This window comes from Otolemur garnettii, unplaced genomic scaffold (assembly GCF_000181295.1).
Source record: "Otolemur garnettii isolate 467f Iridium unplaced genomic scaffold, OtoGar3 scaffold00011, whole genome shotgun sequence".
Lineage (NCBI taxonomy): Eukaryota > Metazoa > Chordata > Mammalia > Primates > Galagidae > Otolemur > Otolemur garnettii.
In genome coordinates this window covers 7,320,088-7,327,177 of record NW_003852406.1, presented here as the reverse complement: position 1 = coordinate 7,327,177, position 7,090 = coordinate 7,320,088, and the positions used below count along the sequence as shown (strand labels likewise).

Here is a 7,090-nt window from a genome sequence, read left to right as displayed (position 1 = left end):
AAAAAAAAAAAGGTCGTATCCCCAACTGAAGGCTGACTGTTTCAGAGAATGTCTGAAGGAGAAGGGCTCCTTGAATCATTCACATTGACTATATCCTGATATAACTCCTGGGAAATGGGAGGAATTGGTGCCTCTGAAGTGTCACCAGGTTCACTAATAATAAGGACGACTTTCTTGAAGAAGGAAGAAGGACTTAATATCATCTGTGGCTTTCTTAAATTACCCTGAGCTTATCTGCTTCAAAGGAAACAGTTTACTTGGAAGGATACGTGGAATTCCTGGTGGGTTCATCAGGGAGGCATGAATACCAAAAGGGATTTGGTCGTCTGGTGGGAAATAGATGTGACTTTTTTCCAAATGAAGTGTCTTCACTGAGCAATCAGAGTCCAAAACAAATAGTCATTGATAAAAAGGAAATCTTTCTCATGATCTCAGATTCTCTCTCTGGCACGGGGCATTTCAATGTAATTTCTCTTCTGAGTAATAATTACATATTTTATTATTCTTTGTTTAAATTTAGGGGGTACAAGTGCAGTTTTGTTAAGGGATATATGGAGTCAAGGTGAAGTCTAAATAGTGTACCTTGTGCACATTAAGTAATTTCTCATTCCTCCTACCCTTCTGAGTCCCCAGTGCCTATTATTCCACACTCTATATCAAGGGGTATACACTATTTAGCTCCCTATTATAATGGAAAACATGTAGTATTTGACTTTCTGTGTTATATCACTTAAGATAATGGCCTCCAGATTCATCCATGTTGCTGAAAAAGACATGATTTCATTATTTATATGGCTGAATACTATTCCATGGTATGCATATGCCACATTTTCATTATCTAATCATCTGTTGATGGAAATTTAGGTTTAATTCATGTCTTTGCTATTACAAATAGCCCTGCTATGAACATATAGGTATAGGTATCTTTTTGCTGTAATGATATCTTTTCCCTTGAATAGATACCCAGTAGTGGGAACTACGGATTGGATAGTACTTCTATTTTTAGTTCATTGAGAAATCTCCATACTATTTTCCATAGAGGTTGTATTAATTTACCTTCCCTTTAACAGTGTATAAGTGTTCCATTTTCTCTTCAGCCTCAACGACATCTGTTATTTTTTGACTCTTTAATAATAGCCTTTCTGACAAGTGTAAGATTGATACAGGACTCCCCCATTCAGGGCTGGACAGGGACCCCAGTTTCCTAGGCCTGAGCAATTTCATGTAAGTTTCCTAGGTTTGGGCAATTTCATGTAAGTGGGGCCTCTTCTGAAGTAGATGTCCCCCCTATTTCCCTGAACTGGAAGGACTGCATTCACTTGTTAATAACTCATCAACATTGAAAAGGTATCTTCCATCTACCAAGTCCTGGCCAAGTATAATTCTCAAAAGCTTATACCCCTAGACAAAAGACCCACATGGACACTTCCCACTTGGGTCTTTCCCTCTGCTGAAACTCTGGTACTTTTCATTCCTTCTGTATTTTTTTCTAATAAATCCTATTTTTATCACTGATCTGTGGTCTGTGGGTTCATTCTTTGAATCTCTGAGACCAAGAACCTACTGTAGAAATTAATTTCACCAAGATCACATCTCAGAGTAATTTCCATTTGCATTTCTTAGATGCTTAGAGATGTTGAGCATTGTTTCACATGCTTGTTGGCCATCTGTATGTCTCTCTCTCTCTCTTTTTTTTTTTTTTGAAAAATGTCTATTCATATCCTTTGCCCACTTTTTAACTTTGAAGCATTGCTAGTGTGCAGGATAAATTCTGGAAAAGAAGTCTTGAGAAAGCACTTTGAAACAACAGTGGTAAGACATCGTTGTGTTAAAGAAATACAGCAGAAGCAGATGCTGGAGAGCTGTGAGAGTTTTATTTGGGAAGAAACTCTCAGGGAAGTGAGAGACTCATATTTCCTTTCCTTTGTCACGGATGATGTAGTGGACATAGTGGGGGAAGAGCATGTTCCCATGCTGGAGAGGTTTGTCAATGAATCTTGTACCCTGAGAGAGGAGTTTGTGGGCTTTCTGTATCATGAAGCTGATGCAGAAATTTTGGGTGTGAAATTTCACACTATGATAACTGAGAAGTGAGGGCTAAATATGGAGTTTTGTCATGGCCAGGCTTATATTGTGCCGTGGATTTTCTTCAGAAATGAAAGTTGTTGCTTCTAAATGTTTAGAGAAATATCCCCAAGCTATATACTCTGCTCTGCCTGTGTTTTCAAAGTCATTGCCTTTTAGAAAGGTATCTGTTGCATTGAGGAAGTTTATTCTTTTTTTCCATTGATCACTACAAGGGTTTTTGCAGTTTGACAATGTATGTTCTGTTCATTTTCAGAACACTGAAGAAAGGGGTAAAGAACTGAGGAAAATTTGCCATTCTCAGTAGACAGCTAGGTATGATGTTTCTGCAATTTTAGTGGACCTCCTGCAAGTACTTGTTTTATGTTTAGATTGTATAAATAGTGGCATAACTACTAGATAAAATAACTGTATAGCTAGCAGGCCAGGCACTTATCCTCTGTAGTGCAGTAACAAATTCTGATCTCATTGTTACCATTGTTCTTAAAAATGTTCTATCTTTTATAAGAGGCTTTGGGAAATATCTCTAGGGGCAAACCTCTAATGTTTCCTTGTAGCCAGTAGTTTGATTGCTTTACTGAATTCACTTGGTGATGGCAATTGAAACTATAGGTAACACTTGGATGAGAGAAAATAAGTTCTCTGTTTATAACACTTATGAATTTCTAAAGTGACTTATCAAAATTCTTCCTAGCTTAGTGTATTAGTCAAATGTTTTGTGTATTTTCCATTCTACTTCAGTGTATCAACATCTTTTAAAATTTTAAAATATTTTATTTTGGTCCTTAATCTTTTAAAATTTCAGCCAATATTTGGGTTTAGTCCTTATTCCTGTGTCCTAGATTTACTCAATTTATTCATGAATCATGGTTTTTATAATTAAGAAAATGTATTTTCACTTAACTAAAATAATTCTAAAAAGCAAACAGCCAAAAAAAAAAAAAAAGAAAAAAAGAAAAGAAAAAAATAAAAGTCATGAGTGTTTACCATGAGGCCATTTAAGTTGTTCTTATAAAGAAAAGGGTTATGGGTGGTGCCTGTGGCTCAAAGGAGTAGGATGTTGGCCCCATATATCAGAGGTGGGTGGGTTCAAACCTGGCCCCAGCCAAAAACTGAAAAAAAAAAGAAAGAAAAAAAGAAAGAGGTTACATAAAGAAATTGGCCAGACAGAGAGTTTCAAAAGGTGTTGTTTTTGATTACTCAAGCTAAATGTGTGAATTTCCCCTGAACAAATAATATCCAATTTCTTGAGCAACATTTGATTCAAAACTATCATAAATCATCTAATCTAATCACATTGGTATCTAATGTACTGACTCTAGTAACAGTAAAAATTGAGGTGATAGTAATGATCTGACTATATGCTTAGACTTTTGTATATGATAAAGGAGCACTCCATGGGAAAGAAATAAATGAGAATTATGGGAAGAAAATGTGAACTTCTCTAATATACTTTTGTGGCATTTGAAAAATTTCCAGAATAATAAAACTGTGGCTAAGAAAGCATTAACTTTTATGTTGCTTAAAATCAGTTAATGCTTGAGAGCAAACCTATTTTCAGATATTAGAGTGAGTGCATTTTAAATTAACTGTCTTGGAAAGGGGAGGAGGGGAGGGGAGGAGGAAGGATGAGTAGAGGGAGAGTAATTGGTGGGACCATACCTACGGTGCATCTTACAAGGGTAAATGTGAAATTTCCTAGGTGTAGAATATAAATGTCTTAACACAATAACTAAGAAAATGCCGTGAAGTCTATGTTGACCAGTTTGATGAAAGCATTTTAAATTGTATATAAAACCAGCACATTGTACCCCATGATTGCATTAATGTACTCAGCTATGATTTAATAAAAAAATAATAATAATAAAATAAATTGGGTGGTGCCTGTGGCTCAAAGGAGTAAGGTGCTGGCCCCATATGCCCGAGGTGGCGGGTTCAAACCCAGCCCCAGCCAAAAACTGCAAAATAAATAAATAAACTAATTGTATTTTTTTTTTTCCAGGAGCAGCCATCCTTCAATTAAAATGTTGGTGTAGTTTGCTTTTCCTTTAGTAGACCTCTCATATTTATTTTCAGTTAAATTAATATTATTAATTTGTATAATTAATACAAATTAGTGTATTTTCAGTCAAATATAACATTATGGATAGAGAAAAGAATGGTTTATAGTCTTTCTAAAACATATTTTCAAATTTCTCAATCTCCAGTCCTGATTCTTATGTATACCCCAACACCCTTTGTTGCAATTATTAAGAAAATTGTAGATTTTCTTTACATTTGCTATTTTAAAATATGTGTTTTTCTTGGGCTACAAGAAACTATTGTATGTATCTAACATCTATTAGAGTATGTTCATAATTTCCTTTCTTATTTATATATTTCTGTTTGGTCCACAATTAGTTCCCCCATTTTACTCTGTATTCCATGCAGCTATGTCTTTTTGCTTATTTCTCTTGGTTAGTATTGCCAAAGGTTTGTCTGTGTTCTTGTTCTTTTCAGAGAACAAGGTTTTGGTTTGGTATGAGTTTTCTTTTCTTTTTTTTTTTTTGGCCAGGGCTGGGTTTGAACCCATCACCTCTGGCATATGGCCACAGGCACCACCCAGGTATGAGTTTTCTTTTGCTGAGACCTTCTAGGTCTCTGATGGTTTTTAGTAATTTTATTACTTTCTTTTTTTTTTTATTGAATGGTAACTATGTACATTAATGCACTTCTGGGGTACAGTGTGGGGTTTTCACATGCAATCCGAAATACTTCCATCAAACTGGTCAACACAGCCTTCATGTCATTTTCTCAGTTATTGTTTTAAAACGTTCACATTCTACTCTTAGAAAGATTCACTTGTACCCCCATAAGATAAACCTCAGAAGTGATCCCTCCAAACCCCCTCCCTCCACCCATTCCCCCCTCCTTATTACTTTCTTTTAATAGCCCAGGCATGGACCACATGTATGAATTAGTACAGTAGTTCCTTATGTTGACGACCTCTGTATGTTGACAGTTTGCTATAGTTCCTTGGGTGGTCAATTTACAGAGATTCTACTAATACAGGGGTTCTACATTCAGGTCTGCACAGGGACCCCCTATTTCCTAGGACTGGGAATTTTTACGTAAGCCGGGCTGGGCTTCTTGTGAAGTGAACAATCTATGTTTTGCCCCAGCTGGAGGGACTGCATTCATTCATTTGTTAGCACATTAATTCATTAACATTGAAAAGGTGTCTTCCATCTACCAACTCCAGGCCAAGTGTAATTCTCAAGACCTCATACCCCAAGATAAATGATCCATATGGAGACTTCCCACTTGGATCTTTCCCTCTGCCAGAAGCTCTGGTGCTTTTTATTCCTTCTGTATTCCTTTCTATCAAGTAAATCCTATTTTACCACTGATTTGTGGTCCATGGTTCATTCTTTGAATCCCCAACACCAAGAGCCTACTGCAGAAAATAAATTCATCAACATATTTTAGGGGATCATCTAGGATTGAAGATCTGTGGTAAGCAAAGGGACCACTTAATTCTATCCTGTTTTTTTCTATAATCATACTAGTGGAGACTAATAATTCAAATGCCCATCATCCTCTAAAAACACATAGTGAAGCTGCCAACCTCTAAGTCACAGGCCAAAGGGTGTTGAGGAACATACTTTCTAATTCCCCTTGGCTCCAAAAGAAAGGAGGTGAAGGGAATGTTAGAAGGCTTCTGAGCCCGTTCTGTATCCACTATTTTTGTCTTCGTTGAGAGCCAAAGAGCAAACACAAGTGGCACCCAGAAGTTCTCGTACCCCAGCAATGGTTGTAACTCCACAGCTCTCTCAACTCTTTTACTATCTGCTGATGTCTTCCTGGGTCCCAGACCTCTTCTGCTTATCTCTACAGACCTCTGCTTCTCTCTCTGTCTTTCCCCTCGCAGTTTGTATGCTGTGTTTGAATGTCAGAAAGGGATTACTTTATGTATTTAGTTAGGTTTGACTGGATATTTCTGTTATTTTTCAGATGTTGTAAGTATGTTTTAGAAAGGTCCTTTTCCTCCAAAATTAACTTCAATTGGCTTTTCCACATTACTGTAAAGAAGTTAAACTCTGTTAAGTTTAGAAGAGGAGAAGGTGGCTCTGAACAAAGGGGAAAATGACTCCCCTACATAGCTTCTTTGGCCTACCAGGAGCCTGGGTGAGCAAGCCTAGGGCAACTCCCTAAAGCAAGAATGGCCCTAAACTCTAGACTACAGTTCATTCTCTTCTTGAAAAACAGAACATTGAAAGAAAATCCTTTAAAAATACAGCCAAAAGAAATTACCCTGGGTATTTTTTTTTCTGGTCTATTGGTATAAATAAAAAGGTTCAAAGGCATTCCAGGTTTTTCTAAGACTTTAGCAAGTTGTAATGAATTCTAATGCCAAAATTTTTTAAATGTCTCTCAACCCTGATTTTTTACTTAGTTTAATTATTGTTGCCTTGCCAACTCCTTGAGAAGAAAAGAGAGTGGAAAACATAGCATGTAAGTCTTGCCCATGATAAAGAGCCTATTTTCCTTGGTAGGTGGGAATTTAGGAATACCTTGAAAAAGTGACATGTGCGAGCAAAGCACAACCATATTCTCTAGGGCAGGGCTCATTGCCATTTTGATTGACAGGTATGTACTCAATGGCAGGCACAGAAAGGGGCAGAACTTTCATCAGGGGGGACCAAGGCTCCCCAATCTGCGGGTCTGTCCTACCAGCCAGCAATGAGCAGTAGAGAGCCTGTGGGTGCAAAGAGCCACACTGGTAATCATGGCTAAGTTCAGACAAGCACATGGGCTGGGGAGGCCGTGCTTCTCAGCAATTCTTCCCCAAGAAGAATTTTGTTTACTTTTCTTTGACCAGAAGACTTCCTGGGTTGTTCAGAGGACACTTTGACAACCCAGGAATATAGAGGGTAAAATTGATTAAGGTGCTGGAATTTTGTTCCCACAGATGGGTAAAGCATATTCTCTGACCCCTGGGGATCTGAGGGGAAGTGGTCTGAAG

General features: G+C 37.4%; 1 pseudogene; it reads left to right on the top strand.

The window, feature by feature from the left end:
* Nucleotides 1–1,740: 1,740 nt before the first annotated feature.
* LOC100943828 lies at nt 1,741–2,615 on the top strand (annotated as a pseudogene).
* Nucleotides 2,616–7,090: the final 4,475 nt, after the last annotated feature.